At 36.7% G+C, this 23,000-nt stretch overlaps 1 protein-coding gene across 2 annotated transcripts in view; it reads right to left on the bottom strand.

The window, feature by feature from the left end:
* Positions 1-16,415, bottom strand: part of LDLRAD4 (low density lipoprotein receptor class A domain containing 4) — a 246,397-nt gene extending 229,982 nt beyond the window's left edge. Inside the window, exon 1 of one of the 2 annotated variants that reach the window (XM_061996120.1) lies at positions 16,320-16,415. The gene's annotated coding sequence lies outside the window, so the exon portion shown is untranslated. The remainder of the gene's footprint in view (positions 1-16,319) is intronic. The other variant, XM_061996118.1, reaches the window with a different exon arrangement.
* Between the last annotated feature and the right edge of the window lie 6,585 nt (positions 16,416-23,000).

The raw sequence follows: 23,000 nt of genomic DNA on the forward strand, positions 1-23,000 counted from the left end.
TCTCCAGGCAGAATACATCTCAGAAGGTTTATCACATACTAAAGGATGAAAACCATGCTTCTTCAATCGCCAGAAGAGCAGCAAAATATCCTGTGTAGTCACTGCTACGTTACTGAAATGGCATTTTTAAATATTACTTTCATATACTTTGACTGAAAATCATACATCACATGAAATCAATGAAGAGTTAATCAAAAGTTTAATTTGCATCTAGAGTCTAAGCCTGCAATAATAACTTAATACCATTGAAAATGTAATCAATTTCATAGGTGATAAACAAGGGGGCAAAGGGTAATATTACCATAAAAACACAGCAACTGCCATTCTCAGTCCTTTGAGATTCTTTATATCCTGCTATGCTAGACACTTATAGTTTATCTAATCAACTTTAGACAACAGCCATAACTGGATGCTCCAGGAACAAATTAAGACCTATCAGTGCACACACATATAAAAAGATTTCCCACCTTCCTGATCTGTGTCTTAGATATTTGTTAAGCCGTTCCAATTAAATCTCTTGGCACTTTTGTGGTAATTTACCTGATTGTGAATATTTTCTATTCCAATGAAGCATACTGTTTGTTGGTGAGGACAATGTGATCCACACATGAGGGAAGATATACATGGTCCATATGAATGCATATAACTGATTGGCTGCCCAAAATTAACAGCTGTAAACAACAGTGAAAAGTTCATAGTTCAGAAAAATCTCAAAAAGCATTTTACAATTCCATAAAACACTAATTTCTTCCAAATAATGAACAATGCTAATAAATATGCACTGAACTGAACGTAACACAAAAACACTTCTCTGAAGCCAAGGTTAGGAAGTGAAACATCTTCAGTAATAGAGAAGAAAATAGAAAACTAAAACTAAGAACAAATAAAGAAAGCATAAGGTCTCCTAACAAAGAAGGAATGTTATTCCCTGCTCCTTAATCACCCATCCCTCATGAGGCCACATCAATCCCTCCTGCTCTAAACCAAACCACATTTAAAAGCAAACCATTCTATTATTAAGCTGTAGTCAGTCAAGCTGTGCTTCGCTACGAAGAGCATTATCGTTTAAAAAAAATGGTACTAGGCCTTGTGAATTTTCTGTAGAAAGGAGATCAGCCTCACGAGGTCTTGACAAAGCCACATAACCAAATAAGATAAAACTTAAATCAGGAAAAACAAATAACTCATTCATGAGACAATAAAAAAAATTACTAGTAGCAAACTAAGTGCAGAGCTTCATCTAGAAACAGCTGATGGCTAGAGGATTTCTATTTTGCACTGAAGCCCAAAACAAGAGTTTCCTGATCTAGATGCCAAGTTGTATGGGAAAAAAATGAAAGTTTTGACTGTAACATGTATCTGCCATATCTAAAAATTAAAAACATATGCTGTGAAAAGACCACAAATCCCACAAAAAAAGTTGTTCGTGTGTACGTAATGAAGATCTAGTCATGTTGATACATGGACCTGTAAGCCTCTGGGAGACCTCTTAGCGTCCCTTGAAAATGTGCCATCTTGTCTAACATTTCGAGCTACATCAATGGCCCTAGACAGGTCTAGTCCCTGAGGAGCTGTAAGAGGAGGTCTTAATTGAAACAAAACAGGAAAGATTTCCTCTTTTTTCATAGTAAAAAAAAAAAAAAGATTTCACTTCCACCCCTCAAAATACTTACTGCTTTACAAAACTACCGACCCACAGTGAAACAGGTTTGAAGATGTCCAGCTGCTTCTCCAATAATGTTCTTTTTGCTTTCGTTCTTGTTTTGTATGTTAGATTTCCTCACACATTTGTAAATACATCTTCTTCTGAATTAGCTTAGACAAAAAGGTAGACCAGCTTGCTGGAGTGAAGGAGCCTAAGTGGTGCTGACCTTTTCACATTTCAAATGCAAATTATTTATTCAACTACACAATGTCAAGTCATAAAAAAACCACTACAAAACACATTCCTGCAGCTAATCCTTTTATAAGTTCAGAATAGTGCAACTTCATTAAAATGCAATCTAAAAATGACATTTTCTTAATACTGCAGGAAAGTAACACAGAGTACATACAACATCATTTGCATAATAAATACAAAAACAGTACTAAAAAGCACTAGTTTCTTATAAATCGGCCTACAGGTCCCTTTCTTCTGATTCCATGAACATCATACAAACACATGCACATAATTCTAATCCAGTTACAAAATCCTAAAAACTTTTGCCACCAGGATAGTGTCTGTAATTTTGATAAACTATTAAGAACATTTAAGAAGCAAAGACAGTTTACATAGAAGTTGTGCACATCTAATTTTTTCTCAAGGTTTAATATTAAGGTTTAACCTCAAAGTTATGTCAATTTACATATATTTAAACACTTTATTATATTATTAAAAACCTGAAAACATTACATCCAGAATTTTTGAAAGAAAACAGAAATTTCCATTATGTATGAGAGAAAATATAGCTACAGTACTCTACCATACATTTGCAATAAAGTGGAGAGAGGAGAGGACAGGAACGCTCCAAGATATCACAGCCTGTGTGCAGTTATTATATAGCCATTGCTTTATACATACGTAAACTGCATTTCCAAAGGCAGAACAAAATGGACACAAACTTTATCAGAAGTTATGAAATGAACACACAGAGAGGTAGTTAAGCTTCATGACATCATGAATCTTCAGCATTTTGCCGCCTCTGCTTTTCCTCCCCTTCAAAACCAAACTGATAAATGCATGAATATGAATCAATAATTCAGTTTTCATATGTGTTTTCTGAGGACCAAATATTTGAGAGTCTGAAATTTGCTCACCTGACCGACAGAAATGTTTTTTCAGCCACACATATTGAAATTGCTGCTTACTTTATAAATGTTAGTGGAAGTGTTGATGCTTCTAAGACTTTTATACAAAAAAATACAAGCTGACTTAGTATCAGTAAAAATACCATGGGTATGGCTGGCATTAGAAATGTTGATGTGAATTCGATATTTCATAGAATCATAGAGTGGTAGGCGTTGGAAGATGATCCTTTCTAAGAGCAAATTTCTGTTTTACAATCAAGCAGTGAACACCAAACTTCACATCAAATTTAGGAGATAAGCTCTGTAATATAGTTCAACGACATTTGTCTTCTGTAGTCATGATGCCCTGTGCTTTTAAGATTTACACTAATTAAACCAGAAAAGGTCACACATTGAAAATGTTTACAATTTGGGTAAGACTCAATGACAAAATCTTTCCTATCTATCACTAACCTTTTATACACAATAATTGTCACTTTGACAGAGTGTGTGTGTCAGTTTTCTCGTGATTATACACAAGGGCATTCAGCCTTTATCCTTTGGAAGAGTTCACAAGCTTTGGTTTGCAAAATATAGTGAGACAGACCCACGAAAAAAGAGGAAGAGGAAGCAAAACGCAGGACTCCTCAGGATTTTCCTGTCATCTGTTCAGGAAACAATTTCTCTGCAGTTTAAGAACTCCAGATTTAACTTCAGCATTTTCGTGTTGAAATTCTGGAAGAAAAACCTGTATATTTGTACAACTAGGAAGAAGAGAAGACAGAAAAAACCCACCTTGTCTCTAATCCCAACTTTGGAAAATTTGCTGCAATGTGACTTGGGACAATTCAGCTTTTATATCTCTGTTTCCTCACAGGTTATCCAAGACATTGTTACTCTTCCCATTTTTGAAGCCTCGAGATCCTACTCCTTCCTCATCCCACATCATGCCTTGAAAAAAATGGGACCAGAAAGCACTTCCCGTGTCTTTAGTCTCTCAAACCAGCCAGCAAAAAGGGCCTTAAAACATCTTTGTATTTACAGAAAATCGATGAGGGTTTGATCTGTCTAGTTCAGTTAGGAATTCCAATGGATGCTGAGGCTTAGCCCTATGTTATGAAGTCTTTCCTGAATCTGAATAATCCTCCAGGCATAACCTAGAAAACTACTCCCTTTCCATATCTTCTCTTCTACATCTTTTTTATCATGCGGAAAACTTTTTTCCCCAAAGGTCTACTTTCTCTCAGGTATTTAATGGGTGATTTTATTGTTTAAAATAAAAGGATAAAATAAAAGGATGAGGAGAAAAAGGGTCCTACCCTTCATATCGCAAAATTGCAAAATATTAGGATGAAAGCTTGCACTGCAGCACAATGCTATCAAACCTTTGGGCCTTTCAAAGGCTGCAGTATTGCCTTTCTATTGCTGGAGGAGGTGAAAGCTTGGAAAAAAAAATTAACACAACCTAACCAAGTCTGAGAACAGTGGGTTTAAGAGTAAGCGCTCAATCAGTAAAGTCACTGACAGAGCAGATGAAAATAAAATGTTTTCAGAACCTTTCATGATCTATTTCCGGATCAAGTTCTCAGCTTCATATGGTTTTCTGCCACTTTGAACTACACCTTAACGTAGCTACCTCTTCAAATGGTATTCAATGCATCAGACACAAAAAAAAAACCCCTACAAAAGGTATCCCAAAAAAAAAAAAAAACAAGAACATATGAATCAAAGTATATGTGTTGCTGCCTTTCAGCCAAGACCCAAGAAGTATTCCCCATGGAAACAAATTTATTTAAAGGACTTTTACCTGCTTCACAACATATAGAAGAGAACACCACAATCCAGCACTCTGTGTAGGGAAACCATGCCCACAAGTGGAGGAACTAACAGACTTACACCATTATATACCAGAAATCTCCAATAAACTCACTCCAAGACAAGTCATGTGATAGTTCTCAACAAAACACCACAATCAGCATACAACCACATACATTTCCCTTGGGATATGCAGGCTTTCAGGATATATTCTTCTCTCATTCTGATCCTCGTCTTTTCCTTTTTCTATTAGGATACTACAGACCACAAAGGCTAAAAGGAAGTATGTAGGAGCCAAAGGAGTTTTCAGTGTAAAGACAATTGGTACAAAATGAACTTCAGAACTGCAAGTTAAGAGGAAGTTGGGCAAATTCAGTGTTTGACCATCGTCAGGAAATAGGGCATAAGCCTTCCTGTGGGAATGCTTCTCCATAGTAACTAAAACAGCAATCTGAGCATTGACTCCCTGTCAAAAATACGCTCACCATAAAAACAGAGTACAAAAGTCTCTCAAAAGCAGCAATTTCAGTGACCCAAAAAGAGGACAAGAGGAAGCTTCACTAAGCACACACAACTTCACTGCCACTTAACTGTTTTACTAGTAAGGGAATGACAGATAGAAACACTTAAAAAATATTGAACAGCTATTAAACATGCATTAAATAACATTATTATGGCAACCAGTGAATTGGTGACAGTGCATCACCAACAAGAGGTAGGATAAATACAGCTGACCCTCAGCATTACAATTAGGAATCAGAGCACCGTCCGTACCTTAAAACTCCACTAAGCTTTAAAAATTGACCTGAAATTGTTCATGCTGAGTCTCTGCCTTAATTTTTGAAGTATTTTAATTCCAGTCAGAACAACTCAAGTTGTTTTATGAAGGGCAATAATGAAAAATATCAGACAGATTTTAAAAGAAAAGTTTCAGATTGATGCTTCCAGTTAAGGGTCTGGGGCAGTTTTGTGTAAGGAAAATAGTTTCTCTGATCCTCAAGATAATTTCTGAATATGGCTAACACATCTTTAAAAAGGTACAGATTGCCCATGTTCTTTAATATGTAGTTAGAATTCTTCAGCTGAGATCTCAAGCAAGTCTGCTCTGACAGAGCATCCCTTCCTTCCTGTGGCACACGGAAGAAGCAAACATCACAACAGAGAGCAAAGTGATCAAAAGTAAGAAAGGAGAAACATCAACTATGGCTTCCTCCTCAGCACAAGATACCATTAGAACATATAATTTTGCAAATATACATAGTAAGGAATCTGTCTCAAAGAAGAAGGGGAAACAGGAAACATTTCCGTGCATCTCTATCAAGAGTAATTACATTGTGCTTTGCAGTTCTCCTTAGGATGCATGGCATATGAGAAACACCAGTCACCAAACAATGACTGGAATAAAAGGCATAGTCACTACCATTAATGCTGGCACATCATACGGAAGACTAGACAGTAGCAAGGACAGCAGGAGGGCAAGTAGGGAGAGAGTAAGCTTACTGACGTCCAACTTTGCTTTGCCTTCCTTGTATGGGGAGTCAATGAGTATGAAAAAACATGTTACTACAATTTTCCCTATCATAAAAACTACAAAGTACTATCACAGTAAATGATAGGGACAAATGGACTATGGACAAGGACACTGCCATAAAGCTGACACTGGGAAAGCTGCATCACTTCTTTTTGTTTGATATTTTGTATGTTATAGCAAGTTTACCTAATAACGTACAGCTGAGCACAGGTAAATACTGAGATTTTCCTACGGCATTAAAGAAAAATATTCAGAATTGTAAGTAAAGGACATTTGATATTGAAAAAGGATCAGTTTAAGCCAAGGTTGCATCATCATATAGTTAAAGTACACAGAAGGATAATTAGCGTTGATTCCTGAAACTCACTGAAAGATAAATAAGATGCTCATAAATTAGATATCTCCTGAACAATTCAACATTTCTGTCCAAAATGTTGGGGGATAATATGAAGATACATTTTTTTCCATTTATTATGAAAAAAAAAATTACATCAAAAAAACCCAAAACACACACCACTAACCACTGTATTTTGCAATAACCATCTAACCTTCAAAGAATATTACTACATAAAATCTTCCTACAATTCTTTGTCTTACTTTCAAGAAATTTTTCAACTGATTTCATTTTTAAACTTACTAATTGAAAACATTAAAGGAGCCAAGAAAGCAATGTGATGCAGTATAAAATCAGGAAAAACAACTAAAGCAAATTGTTAAGACATTTGTTTTTTTAAAAGTAGTCTTCCCCATACCAAGTAGCTGCAAAACAAAATCCTGATGAATTTTCCCTAAAAATCTCTGATCTTTTACTGCTCTATAGTAAATTATCCTTTACTTCAAAATAGTTCATTTTTGTGAGACTGGTTTCAGTTTCAGAATGGTAACTGTGTGGTAACTGCTGCTTTTTTGTTGTTGTTTTCCATTTCTAAACATATGCGTTGATCCCCTTGGTCTTGCTGGTAGAGCAGTCGCCTCACACATACAGTCTCTCTTTGAAGCCTTCCAGCAGTGCCAAGAAAGAAGCAGGCTGTGGCAGCAGGCTCAGTGTTCTCTGGTTATGCAACAGATTAGATCATTATCAACAAAACTGGATGCCTCCAGCAGAGAAAAGAAATGGGGAAGTTGAGAGCAAGTTTTTCTTTACTTTTTGAATTAAGGATAGCTGCTTGGTTAGTTTAAAAGGAGGAAAAAGTTAACTGGGATTAAGAGCTGGTCATATCAGAAAAGATGACTCTTCGGTGAAAAGCTATATAATAAATATTACTGTCACATTTATCATTCAGTTCTGCTCCTTCCTTGGCAGGAAACTTTTTCCATTCATTGTGTAACGCAAAAGAAATATTTGGCTCAAAGGGATGCCAATAATTTAAGAAGTCTGGTTTAGCCATGTAAGAATCATCGGATTTCATTTCTGGTAGATGAATGACTACATGCCAACAGGATGCAGAAAAAGAGTCTTACCTACGATATATTCATTTGCCCACAGTCTGTGCATGTTGATATCCTACACATCTGTCACATTTCTCTAGTTGCTCTGACAACTTTTAAATCATTACCAACATAAACTGGTTTTTAAAGATGCTTCAGTTCAGGATTTCATTTCAGTTAAGGGAATAAAGCATCTAGTAATCAGTCATGGAGTGAAGATACAAATTTTGAGTCGTCACATACAGCAGACTTAAATTTCTTAAGGAAATGCCTTGTGGAGCTCCATCACTGTGCAACTGCACTGTGCAATTGCCACATCCATTTGTGTTTTCCATACAGGTAATAGGCAAAAAATTGTTACACTGCATGAAACAAATACCTTGAGTCAAGTTCTTACAATGAACATATAGTGAGAAGGAGATTATACACTACAGAACAGATTAAACTATTTATTGTTTGTGCGTAAGACTTCAGTCACCGAGGCTAACAAATGCATACAAATATAAACAGAGGTTTTGATAAGCCTAACTAAAAGCTTTTATATTTTCTATACAAGACATTAAGAGTATTTAAATCTTGGACACAGGAGTACAAAACAGTTTAATGTAGAAAAAGCTATATGGTTGCTCTTAATAAGAGAAATTATTCCCATAGTGCTTTAATATGCTATTTCTAGATTATTATAAATTTTTAACTTAGAAAGCACTACTCAATTGGGCTTTGCTTTCAAGTTTCCACACAATTAGCACTGAAAAATGTTGTGCATCTGGTTATATTACAAGATAAATGTAATAGTAAGAATAATGTTACCCAATAAAATAAGGATTATTAAGTATGGTGGATATGTCCAGTGTAATGCGTTTACAAATACATACTATCATTAGATAGCGAGAGGCTTCAAGAAAATCTTATAATCAAAAGTTATGTGTTTTGGGCTTTATTTCCAGGACATATTTTCCAGACATGAGAATATTATTTTTTTTCTTATTTTTTAATAAACCTTTTTTTTTTAATACATCAGGAAACTATTAAGGCAAAGGAATTGTGAGCATAATAACAACCTCTTGGGACTCACTTGTTACTATCCTTGTTTAACGTTAACACTGAAGAATCAGAAATCCATCTTCTACTGTCTCTCTTATGCAATCATACAATACTTTACTGTATGATGTGGCTCTTTAGAAGCATAGACCTAAATAAAAATCAGCTGTTCAGCTGGACTGACTTCATCTCTATCTTTATTCAATAGTCAATAATAATTAAAAACTACACATGAAAAAAATAATTGGCATATCCCCCAGATCATGCCAGAAGAAAAATCACTGATGACTCAAGTTAGTCTGTAAGTGGGACACAAAGTATGATTCATAAGTCATTGCTTCAGGTTTAATTCTTGAGAGAAAAAGCTCTGTCAATAATATAAGATAGAAACTCAAACTCTGATTTTCATTACAAAAATGTAACATTACATTAACTACATCTTTTCACTTGTGAATATTTATGTTATGTATGTTCATAACAAAGGTTTAAAGCCACAAATAGTAACTTTCAGCAGCTCCTGCAGGCAGTGAAATCTTGCAGAGGACAGTGAGCACGACCACATGCCTAAGCTGTCTTCTTATACAGCTGTGGGGTGCAAGCTCTGATGTCCACCCAGGGGCAAAGGGAATGGGATCTTTCTGACTGAATCCACAACAAAAGACTCATTAAGTTGTGACTCAGTCACTAACAGCATCTTAGATAACATAATTTATAAAAACAGCTGTGATTTAGTAAAGCTATTGAATTTGCTTCTTTTTTCAAATGTAATATTCAGGCAACTTAGACTACAACACTAAAAAAAAGAATCTCAGTCCAACAGGACAATGGCAGATGAGCCAATGGGTCCAAGAAAGATCACCACTGCTTCCTTTCAGACTCTCAGATAATCAGCACCATGTCAAAGATGAACTCTGCATCTCAGCTTTTATAGTAAATCCGGTTTTCAAGTTCCTATCCCCTTCTCTGCTCTTCAGATTTATCTCCTTTTTTTACAATCAACACCTAAAAAAAACAGAGACTCTGTGAAGCAATGGCAGTTTAAGCCCAAACGATATTTATCTCAAGATTATTTTTAGTATTCAAAGTATAAGAGTAAAAATTCACTATCTAAACCTATAAAGAAAAAATATCCAGGGGCCTTTTTCATTAAGGAGCTAATAAGATCATAGAATCATCTGAAAAAACATCCCTCCTTCAAAACTTTGTATGACTTGGCTGTTCTGACCACTGCAAGGAATGTAAAGTAATGCTCATTTTCCCACATCTCCCGTCACAAACGAAATGACAGCTCTCACACTGAAAACAGATCAGCAAAATATTTTATCCCTCCTTAACTTCAGCTATGAAAAATGTGAGAAATTTAAAGGAATTAAATAGTCACGCTGCTGCTGGACACTTCGCTATTTAGTCATACAGCATACTTACATGGCTGCCGAAAACACACAACAATTAAACTTCTAAAATGTACCTGGATTTAAAATGTATGCTGCTTCACCTACACTCTCAGTTAACAGGCCTTTAAAGAAAGATTACCAAAGACAGGCCCGAGCTGAAGACAAACAAGTGAGCACAATTGGGTTCTCCCTTTGTGTTTTGTGGCATCTCTTCTTCAGTATTTTTAAATCATCAAAACAGTAAGCACTAACATGAACATTACTGAATACATGTGCTTTGGCAGAGGGTGATGAAAATTACTTGAATGAGTGTCTTTTGTTTTACGTGCTCATTTACATTCCCCTCAGGGGTGATATATTCTTAGTTCATAGCAGTGACATTGGTAAGTGACATATCAATAATGATCATTTATTAATAAATACTTCACTCGTTCCACGAAGTTAATCTTCATATGCACCCGTGAGGCAGAAAATTATTAGCCAGAATTTCCCATGGGGAAAGTGAAGTCATGTTATAGACTGCCCTAGTCCATGCAGTGAGACTCAGGTGTCAAAGCTTTAAGTAACAAACCATTAGAAAACTTGCCTCCTAATCCCACTTTCTGATTGCTGAATTTTGCCCATCTGATAAGAAGAAAACTATCAGGATGACGCTGTCTTACCATAAGTGAAATGTAAAATTAGCATTTACTTAAAAGCTGTTAGAAGCTGAAAGACAATATTGCCATTAAAAGGAGAAACACGAAAACCCATCATTTATCAACTGCTTTCCATGTCGTCTTCCAAGGATGTATGGGTGATAACTGTTACAGAGTTACTGTTCCCTTAGATGAACACAGCTCTTTATTTAGAATAAACACATTTTATATGGAACTTGAGAATGTTTTCCTTGTCTCAATTTATTGACCTCCCTTTACCTTGCTCTTAGTCCTCAGATACTCCCCACTATGTCTGAATGTGATCTGAATGCTCAGGAGGAGGTATTACTACTGTTGCTGAGAAAAGCAAAATAAATATTAAGAGGGTTTTTTTAAAAAAAAAAGTTGTTATGCCACACAATACAAATATACTGTTCATTTTCCCACTCTGTTTCTAATCAAATACATATAGCAATGAGTACATGAAATGCTAGGCACCCCTCTACTTCTACAATGAGAGTGCAGGGGTTGTCTTCAGAATGGGAAACCTCTTGTGGCACTCGAAAAGTGCAAATACATTCCAAAAGTGGGATTCCATCCATATGTTAAATTGCTTATTTCCTGAATTCACTAATTGTTTCAAAGCTGATCTGGACACTGACTTGGAGAGCTCCCTTTTAAACTACTAGGAAGTGTATGGATAAATCCCTTAACTAGTTTTCCTATCTTCATTTCAAAATTAGGCTGCAAATCTTGCAAGACTTCAAGGGCTTTACATTCTCACTTGTCCAGAAAAAAAAAACAACAAACCACATCTATCTAGTGTGTGCAGCAAAGCATTTCTGCTATCACCTAGAATCCAGGAGGTGAGAACTTGAGAAACAGTAAGGTTCTAATGAATTTTTAAAAATACGTTAGTAGCTCTGCAGAGAGAGTTGAATGAGTTCAGAGTTTTGTGAAGACTTCTTCGATCTCAACTACCAACTGCTTGCTCATGCTGAACATACTGATGAAGAAATCCTCAGAGCATGCAACAGCAGCCCACTGCAGGAATGCCATTAGGAATGTTCCAAAAACAAATTTGGTGCCTGAATAATTATTTCCTTTCCTCAAGTTTCTTAAGATGAAAGGATGAAAAGAAATTAATGGGACAAATTCTGGTGAGAATGGACAGTGCAACTCATTTATACTACTGCACCCAAGAACACATATTTATTAATTTCTCAGCAAACTGGAGACCAGTTTCTACTAGTACAATTATTTCTTTCTATATGCAACGCTCATTTACACTATCTTTTTAACAATTTAAAAGCAATGTACATCACTGAAGCGCTACAGGCCTATATACCACAGTACATTTTACACAGAAATCATTTCCACCATGAATTTCCAACCTAAAGGTGAGCAGACAGATCAATATTCACAAAATCTGAACACAGTTCTCATAGCATATTCTTCCGTAAGAGCTGGGTCAACAGAAATGTTACTGAAAGCAAATGAATAGGAGTTGGAATAGTAATACAATCATATAGGCTATGAAAACCATACAAGCAAACACCAGTCCAAAACATACTTGCAACAAAAGATTCATTTCATTGTCCTCCATATAGGCAAAAAAACCAACAAGTAACATTGCTCAACAAAAATACTTTTTGTGAGCCTGGAAGCAAGATCAAACAGAAAATATGGGATGAACCATTCCTCAAGCACTTCAAATGTCTTGACTTGTGAATCGTTACCTTGTTTTGTGGGGAGTTCCACTGAGCACAATAGGAATATTCTTGTACACATTGTGTAAGGGTAAGACATTGTTGACCCATTATTTCACTTGTGCTCAGGAATCATTCCAAATCAAACATGAAAGAGTAGTGCTTTAGAAAGCAACACATAGTTTAAAAATTAATCAAATGCATAATCAATTTTAAGCAATGAAATTTTGCACTTAACTGAATTTCAGAGGTCACCAAAGTTCAGGTGTAGCCCTTCAGCTGATCATCTACATTTCTTATTGCATCTCTACTACTCAGCAATGACCGACAGGTAACCTCAAAATCACTATCACAGATCCCAAGAGTTTTATGCTTCTTAAAAAAAAGTAAGTAGTTCCAGAATGAAAATAAAACAATGTATACTGTTGACAGTAGTACAAATAAGCAAACTAACACAGTCTGTCCATGCTTTTCTGTTCTAAATGGAACATTTTTTCATAGATATGTTTGCTTGTATGTGAGAAAGGAGAATGAAAGTGGAGATTCCTTCCTGCTTCCACTGGGTACCACAAGGTCTTAGCCAATCCAATGTGCACAACAAAAAGACATCCAAAAATCTCCTGTTCCTGAATTGCACATTTATGCCCCAGTCACAGCAGTCTAAATCATTATTACCTTCTAAACAAAAACTAATTTTATGTTTATGAGTGTATACAACACTTTCAAAGGTGGTACAAAGATTGTGTGTCACTATCTTTTAAATTCTTGTGTTAAGAAACTACTTCTTAAACTTCTGCATAGCACTTTACCATGTAGATAATTTATTTTCTGTCAGCATCAATAGAAAAGTATTTGATATGACTTTCTCCAAAAACAAGATAATCACAAAATATATATACACATAAAATTTAGAAGATGCATGTGTCCATGATGCTTTATCTGCTCGTCATTTATGAATAATCTCTGAAATTTGAACAATCCACTATACGAAAATAAACAAACTCTAACAACAAGAACTAAAAAATCTAAATCTAAAAATCATCTTTGAGAGTCTCCAGAGAGCAGGGCAGCCTAGTGCCTTGTGGAACAGACTCCAAACCACTGAAGCAAGCGCAAGTTATATCAGAAGAGTTAAATAAAGCTGCTAAAATTCAGCAGCATTGCAAACTATTCCAGACTATAACCTATGCTGGGTGTCCTCTGCATAAGCACCAGTGTGACTTTGTGGACTGCTGAGACTCAGTCTGTTGCAACTGGCATAAGTTGCCACAGGCGAGTAATCACAAGAAACTGACCTTGGCAAAAGCACATTTTACACTTCACTGCTGTTCAACTGTGTAATACTAAAGAGAGAGCAAGTGAGCACAAGCGGAAGGGGGAGGGAGAGAGAACAAAGGGGGATAGACAGAAAGCATAAAAGTGATAGCAGCCATTTTCAGCTTTACCTGCATTTAATATTTTAAGAAAGATACATCAGCTCCAGTGCACATTGCAGCCTACATGTAGTAACATGAACTCTGCATGGTATCTTTTTTAAACCACTGAGGTCTGATTTTTTTGGAGGGGAAGAGAGATTAGGTACTACATTAGGAATTAATACCTCAAAAAAAATCTTCCAAGAAGGCACGGGGAGGAATACAGAAGACAATTTCAACTTCACATTCTCTTATCATTGCATTACTGAATAAATGAGGAATTTTAAATTGCTCTTTCCTCCTGTTTGGCTACTCTTGAGAGTACATTTTGGAATCAGCTGCAACAAATAAAGATTAAATGTGCTCCATGAGGCATGCAGCAAGATGTCTTATTTCTGATCTTAAAGTTTCTGCCCAATCTTGACTTCAGAGGCTCTCTAAGCAGCCCAGTAGCAATTTGCATGAACTAGTATGGTATAGTTCCCAGCACTGAACATAGAGTTGTGTCTGTCTTTTCTTAACCACCTTTGGTCTCCTTTGGTTTGGGTCAGTTACCTCCTGACAAATCTTTTTCTTAGTTTCTACATTAGGGTACTGTTGTTTTATTGATTATCATGTCTCCAAAGAAACAGGACCTGGCAGAGCCAGATGGCACAGAACCCCATCATTAGCCCTAACCCACACCCTGCCCAAGTTTAACACAAGGTTCTCAGCTTGCGGGTATGATGGGTTTCCAGGACATTCAGTGGTTGAAGCAAAACATGCACAAGCTTTGTACAAGTTCCAAAATACTCAAATCACACTTGGGAGGTGCACAAGGTACACAAGTCTAGCCAAAACAAAATAAGACTACATGTATTTTAAATCTCAGTTTCCTTACTGCTTTTATTTCAGTGTCCTAATGATCAGTGTCCTGTGAAAAAAAATCCCTACTACATGTAGCTTCTCTTCCGCATCCTGAAAGTTGCTTCTCTCCACTGCAGACAGTTTCTCCACTCCTCATCTGGTCCCATAATCAACTCAAAAACCCAGCTACAAAAGACAGTGTTTGTTCTCCAACATCCAAACTTTTCACATCTCTGTCTTCACGGAGTGTGTTCCTCTATTACAACTCCTCTTTCTCCATTTTAGTCCTCCAAATGTCATTTCTACCAGAAAGCTGAGGAAAATGGCTTTTTTCGTACACAGTCGTATTATTAACTTGAACCATTTCCATCTGACAAAAAGCCATCATGGTTTTATGACCTGCACTGTCACTGGCCAGGGAGATGGAAGATTCAGCCCTGACAGCAGATAGCTGTTCACACATGCTGACGTTCAGACACACTGACTGACGTTCAGTGAATCAACAATGACACAATCATGCTTAGCCTATAAATTATAAAAAAAGCAATTCCATGAAGCATAACTTAAAATTTCAAGGGACTGAAGTTCCAAGTCTAAACTTCATATCTGGGTCAAAAAGATATCAGCTGTGGATACAGAGAATTTTAATCACCTCACCAGATTATGGTCCTCTTTCTCATGAACAAATGTTGTTTGGAAGGCCCACGGGCATGCTTTATGACAGCAAGGCAGAACTCTGTTACAGGGGGCTGGATGGACCACCAAAACACTCCTTCTCTGCAGTGACAAACTCCTGCAGGGTTTAGGCAGAGAGTAAACTGATGTCTGTCGTATTTTACTGACTCTGCACTTGGGCATAAAAACTAATTATTCAAATTATTATTGACTAAGTCCTATAGTAAGTAGCTATGGCAGACCAAAAAAAAAAAGAAATCAGAAAGAGTGCAGTAGTTTGGCAGTAACTACTGTAACCCTTCAGGTTTGGCTATGATATGGTCACCATTTCTCACAATGGAGCATAGCAAAAGAAAGAAAAAAGTGACAAGAAAATAAGTACATGAAAGTTACTCACATCCTCAGGAAGAGTGAATGTTTATTTTTACTAGCCCAAAGTAAGCATATCTTTATCTTATGCAAGAGCACCCTCAGCTGAAAGCAAGAATTCGACATCTCTTAATTCTTCAATGCATATCCTAAACAACAGGTTATTGAATTAGTCTCTCTGTGGCTCTCATACCGCACTTTATTTTAAACGTAAGTGTCACTCAATGTTGAATAAGCCATTTGACTTTAAAGTTCAGCAGCTAGTATCTTATCTTCAAGTAATTTTTCACATTAGGCGGAACAGAAACATTAACTAAGTCTTCCACATCCAGGCAAATAATTACCAATATGCTGGCTACTCTGAGCATCTCACTTCCCCGTCTTCCTTACTCGCCTCCTTCACCTAAGAGCATTCCTTGAAACCAATATATTTCCACAAAAAACATCAGGGCTAGCAGATAAAAATCTTCCAATGTCTAAAAATTACTATTAAGGTTTAGCTAGAGTTGTGTATATGGATACATATGGATACATGCACATCAGCACATACATATATATAATTGCTATAAAATATGTAGCAAAAGGATCATGATGTTGTGGTATGATATGGCTGAAATATTACTGGCATGAGATTAATTTGACCAAAGTATTCCTCTACTGGCGAAATATTAGTTTGTTTGAATTACATTTACCTTTCTAGCAGTGTTTCAGAAAGATATCTTCTCTAGTTTAAGTTCATCCAATACAACATAATGATATCCTTGAAGTCCAGAGAACCAAGAGAGTCTTCCTTTCCCTTCTAGTTGTGAATATTGAGCGTGATCTACAAGAAAAAATAAAGTGGAGGAAAAAATATTTATCAGGCAATCCTTTGCATTCTCAGTGGATCAGTATTTTCAAAATCCTTACAGAACATGGCACTGACTTCAGAAGGTAGGCCAATCAATCAATCAATCAATCAATCGTGACTTGGTTTCTAGAAAGAATTAAAAGCAGATTTTGTTCCTCCTTAGGTATCTCAAAAAGCCACACAAAAGATTAATTTTTCTAATACAGATATTCTGTCTCTTGCTTCACCACCTTAAACAGAGATATTAAAGTGAAAGGCCCAATGTTCGTCTGCTTCTTTAAAAAAAAAAAAACAAACCTGTAATGTACAGTGTGCATTTTCTGCTATAAATTTAAATTTAGCATCAGGGAATTTGTTACTTCTTTGTTTTAACTTATCTAAGAGAAAACTCACAGTTTCTGTGCTGTGACATGCTAATACACTTACACAAAACCAATAGCAAAGCCCAAATCATAAGTAAAATCATGAAAAATAGAAAATACATTTTCTCCTATTAAGCACTTCAATTAATCAACAGCTATTGGCTAAGTTAAAGTAAGTATTCAACAGCTTTGTTGAATAAACATCTTTTAATCTAGAAACAGCTGTGGAAAGTTCAGCACTTTATTCTTTGCATGTTCTGCTAACTCTGGGATTTCCATTTTTCCAGGGGACATCACTTTTTCTGGGTAGCACGTTGAACGCATAATTTTTCAGGTAGACATGCTGAATAATATCAGCTAAATCTCTCTAGTTCTTTCAGTTAATATCAAGCAAACTCATAAAACCTTTGCCTCAGATTCCACGGGCATGTGTGTACTTCTCTCTCAGTATCCAGGCCGCCGTGCCAATATGTAGGATTAAACTTTTTCCAAGGTTGAATAAGCCACCATCTGTCTATCTTGTGTGGTGCTGTGCGCCATCCGGGAGACTTGTCCCTTAGAGCATGTTTCTACCATATGTCACTCCTGAGTGATCAGTTATGCCAAGACATTTGGGAAAAAAATGACTAAGTCGAGCTGGAAAACCCTTTCCGAATTCCAGAGGAGGTTTGCCAAGCCCGTATTTGCAAATAACTCCGCATCCACTGATTCTGGAATATATTGTGTGCAATAATGAATAACCTTTTTCCAAACGGACAAAACTATTATTAGGATGATGTACCTGCCCTCCATTGTCCAGAACTCATGTACTTTTTAATAAGCCAAGAAATTTGGGTATGATGCAACTTCAGGAAAAATACAAGGAACTTTTACAGAAGAATTGTGACTTTTATGATAGTTAAGTTAAGAAAGGGGAGAAAAAAGACATAAAGAATATATTTCAAGAAAGGCTTTACTTTTATTTTAAAATCACAAGAAAATAGTAATGTCTTTCAAAATACCCTACTAAAAATACCTCAGGCAACTGAATGCAAGGCTTTTTCCTAATAATAACAACTGTATCTGAAGTGGTCACTTGCATTCAAAATGATCACCTGAATTAAATGTTTAATTGCTGATACATCATAGTTCATGCAATTAGAATTTGTCTAAGAACATGACTGTATCCTCTTTTAAATTTAAAGAACCATTTTATGTTCCAATTCCTCAATTATTAAATTAAAACTCATGCCAGCATCGTTCTTATGGCCAGCTCAAGGCTGCTCATTTACATAACTGACTTTCAAGGACACTTGGTTACGCTGCAATTAATACCAGAAAAGAATATACCAGATTGGCTGCTCAACATTAAGGAAGATATTCTTGAGAACACTAAAAGAAGAGAGAAATTAGTAAGTCATGATTACAGTCTATCTGAGTAAGTTTAATATGAGAACGAAATCTATTCCCAACAGCAACTGTAAAAGTACTAAATATCAGAAGTCAAATTAGAGGAACTATCACATTTAGTGGCACAGATGAGGAGCAGTACTAAAGTTCAAGAAAGAACATTCATAGAAGTCTGAGGGTCCTTTGTGTTTTGCCTTCAGAGTTTGGACAATCTTTGAAAAAACAAGAAGAAACAAGAATTCACTTTAACCCACTGGGATCTGTAGAAGAAAAGGCAATAAAAAGTAGAGAAAGTTCATGTTAGATAAGAAAAACATTACTGAAGAGGTGATTATCAAAGGCACATGAGATAAATTATCAGAGTTACCTTTTTTTTTTTAATGTCTCTAACTTAAACAGTCTCTCAATGCTCCCAAAGAGCAAACCTTGCAATAATGAGGGTATTTCATTTAAGTGATAGGTAACAAATTAATCTATGAAGTAATGAAAGCTTCATACTGCAATACTGACTTACAGAATGGAAAGAAGAGAGGAAAACAAATATAGAAGAGCTTGGAAAAATTGGACTTTGTGCTACATAACACACCTAATGATTTTAAAGTCAGCATATCCTTTGAAAGGCTCAGCTCCTTCCTGGTCCACTCCGACAGCCTGATGCATCCCCCACTGCTCAGCCAAGAGACACTGGAGATGCTGGTTCTACAGCATCAACTCTCTGCCTGACCCTTCTTATCACAATAGGATGCATTTAGACTAACATGTGTCTGCTCTGTCTCATGTTCCCCTTGTTTCTTGCATCCTTTATAGGTCCAAAAAATCTTCCCTTTAGGATGAAACATGATTTGGGTGTATCATAGACTGACTCAGAAGGCTGCAAATGGGGACAAAAGGAGGGGAGGGGAAATGTATCCAAGTTACCAAGAAAATTCTTATTGTGGATGACCACTTTGCATTATGAAGCTGGTAAACAGTTTCCTCACAGAGGGAAGGCCTACGTAGTTTCTGCACCATCTCTTGCAAGAGCTACAGCAGAAACAATAATTTCTCCTGCAACAGTCATCACAAAGAACCCTGCATATATGTAAGGTGAAAATATTAAATAAACAGTATAAAGGGAGAAAACAATAAGGAGAAAGAGAAATTTTTTTTCCTTTCTCTTTACATTCAGCTGAGGAGGCTCAGGATGTGTCACCTGCTTGTCCTACACTCATGTAGATGTACAAGCAGGAATCCAGCCAATCTTTAGAGAAATTATGGGTTTTTTTAGTTTGGTTTAATCATTATGAGTCCCTCTGGAAATGCCTGGCACACATAGGCAGTGTTAATTTCTGTTCCACTTCAAACATGAGCTAAGCCTCAACACTGTTCTCACAAACTTTTTAGGAAACTCTGTTATGCTCCCGGAATTCAAAAGCTTTGGATTCCAACAATCACATGCAAATCCATTCATCTAGGAAAAAAAATATATCACTTTGTGGCACTAGTAAATATTTGTTACATAATTGCAAAACTTAACTGATATATGCTGATAAATCTAAGGCTAGGACACATAATAACAAGCAACAGTGAAATTTATTTCTACAGGAAGCCTCATTTAGAGGGGATGACTGCAGAGACAGTGCTTACAGACAACAAAGACTCTCCAAGCACAAGGCCAAACTTGAAGGTTTATGTTCTGTGAGCCGCCCATCTGCAGGGTGTATTTGTATTTTCCCACATTCATTCATCAAAGTTCATTCCATGGAAGAGACTCTGGGTCCTAACTGGCAAGAGTTTTTTTCACTGACCAAGATGTAAGGGAAAACATACAGGTGGGTGGGAAGCTATTAAATTTTACTAAAAACTGCAAAGGAGCCAGTTCTCTAACACAAAATCAATTCTGCAACTGCTGTGGTACTAAAATGTTAAATGTTTGCTGCTCAAAATGTTAATGCAATATTAAAATAAAGCACAGTCCCTTTTCTCATCAATAATCAGTATTCATAAACTAAGTCAAACAAAATCTAGAAATGCAATGTAAAAGTTGCTTGGAGTTTTTTGAGTTACCTTTGCTAGGGTGCAAAAAGAGATACGGATGGGGAGAAAGGTTTGTTTTTCCAAGTACAGAGATAAAGCAGTCTTCCTCATGCATCTTTCTTCATCTCCAATTCCCCCCTCCTCTACACAAAACCCAAGAAAATCTGCCATTGCTTTAGGTCAAAGGAAAAACAGCCCCAGCTGCCGTAAGCCAAACAACGTACAGGTTTGCTATCTCCCCTGCTGTTTTGGCTCGAGCTCTTCAGACTGGAAAATTCAGAAGCACAATCTCCCAAGCTCTATAAATGCCAGAACCATCTAAGAGGAAAATAGGACAAGGCCACCCCCAGGCAAGTTTGTACTAAAATCTGCTGGCTTCAAGGCAAAAATACAGTAAACATCACATAGGGACAGTCTGCTCCTTGGAAAATATTCCACAAGAACAATATAGCTTCCAAAGAAAGGCTGTGCTAAAGCAATGTTTTAAGATCCTTGTGAAATGCAATGTTTTAAGATCCTTGTGAAGAGTTATCAAGCTAATGGCACACTCAACGACAAATTGTGTGACAGGCAATATGTTTTTGACATTAATCCAAAGAAGAAATGTAAAAGCGACGTTGAATGTTCTCTATAAAGCAGTAACAAATTCCGTACCCTGGAACAGTTCTGCAGTTCACTAAGGAAACTTCGCTTTTGTCTTGACAATTTATTTCATGGAATAAAACAAGTAGTAACAAGCAATTAAACCATCAATATCACCTTGTCTTTTCAGGAAAGACAATTTAAGTTAAATTTCTGCAGTCCTTGAGAGATGAACTTTGCAATTGATTACTGTATGTTTTAATGTGCTCTGTACTGACTCAACCTAGAAAAACATGCCAAAAACAGAAGTTGAAACATCCTTTTTCCTGTGTAGCTCCAAATTGCAGTAGCAAGAAGCTAAACAACATGCTCTCCACCAGATGGCTGAAATAAAAAGAACACTCTTCCTGATTAATTAGAAAACAAATGAATCTGCTGTTACCATGAGGAAACCTGGGCTCCCATTAAACTTTGGTGTTTGTGCATTCTTTGCAACCATATTCAAGACCATCCCTGACTGGTGCCTCATTTCTGAAGCAAAACATTATGAAAGTTCATCACACAGAGGTATCACACCAGATACTGCATAAACAAAAAGGGTATTGGCTCTTTTCACAAACAAATAACTGTAAGAGAGTGAAGTTTGCCAGAAGAGAAAGTGCCCACCCAAATAGAAAGGACTGAAGGACTCCTAGTGCTGTGAGGAATCACTCCAGACAGAGTTGCTAGGTAAAACAACACATCCCTCATCAGGGTTCAGTGAGCAATGAAGGCTCATGCGTGCACACTCAAGCACTCCAGCTGGTCCGGGAAACGGAAATCCCCAGACCAGATATAGCACAAGGAGCAAGAATGTGACAGCCTGAGCAAAAGAGGCCAGCCAATGGTTCCCTGATGAGGCTGCCAAAGATGACTGTTAACATCTTGAGTGAAGGTTCAGAATACAGTGCAGGCACTGAGGATGGAGTAGGGAGGAAGGCCATAAAACACACAAACCATGGACAAAACACAGGCAAATACATGCACTCAACATAGGTAAATGCCTGCACTCAGAACATTAATACAACATGGTGGTACTGAGGTGAGTGACCTCAGGAAGAAGTGAACTGAGCTCACCCAATCCAGAGAGGTACAGGGAGTTGCAGCTAAAAGCTTCTAGTGTTGTCATTATTCCTGTTTTCAATGGAAGACCTGCTGTTTCAGCAACATACAGAGTGAGCTCCAAAACTAGGAAAGGCATATTCAAGATAGCCATGTCACTGCTAAGATAAGGATACTGAAGCAGAATGCTCCTAGCTTTCTTTGCATGAATAAATGATTTTTTGCATCAAACCTGGGACCCAATGTTTCAATAACACTGGTTAAAGGATTACTGCTTTGGAAGAAGCTGGCAATGCACTGAGAAAGAACCTGCCATGATTGAAGCTTAAAGCAGTTTCACCTCCTTTGGCAACAACACACGTACCTAAAGAGACATAATGACTTAGTGAGTATCCAAGGCTGTCAACAAACACACACCACTGTAACTTAAAAAGTATTTCTCCTACATGCGCAACTCAAGTTCTCAAACATGCTGAGAGTTATTTGCTAGGGACAAAGGGAATGCTGGAGACAGTTAAATTCAAGACTGCTTTTTAAAATCCAAGTAAAGGTACTACATAATCTTAAGTAATCAAGGAAGCTGAGAGACTAAATAAGAAAAACAAAAAAGGCTTCCTCACATATTAAGAAAAGGATTCCAATAATTTTAGACCTATAGGGAGGCCATTTAATTCAGCTAAATGAGCTTATCTCACTTTTTCTTATAAGCTTGGATAGTTACCTACTGTGGGAAATGCAAGACTACACAAAACTGACCAAGTCCATAGCAAACACTAATATTTCAAAGTGCACCTAAACATTACATCATACATATGACTACAGAGTTATTATTTTTAACACATAGTGTCAGAAAGTGGACCCATGTAAACTTTCAGCAAACACAATATTGTTTGGCACAGGGTTTTAAGAAGAACCATCTCTCTCCTGTTTGCTTATACTCTTACTTGACACCTCCTAGGACTCATGTTAGAAGAGACAGTAAACAATGGAATCTGTGCACCCTCTCTGCATCGCTCACAGTATTGTAGACCTCAAGAATATCCTCCAATGTTTCTTCTTTTCAGGATAAAGAG

Source organism: Colius striatus, chromosome 4, assembly GCF_028858725.1.
Source record: "Colius striatus isolate bColStr4 chromosome 4, bColStr4.1.hap1, whole genome shotgun sequence".
NCBI classification, from domain to species: domain Eukaryota; kingdom Metazoa; phylum Chordata; class Aves; order Coliiformes; family Coliidae; genus Colius; species Colius striatus.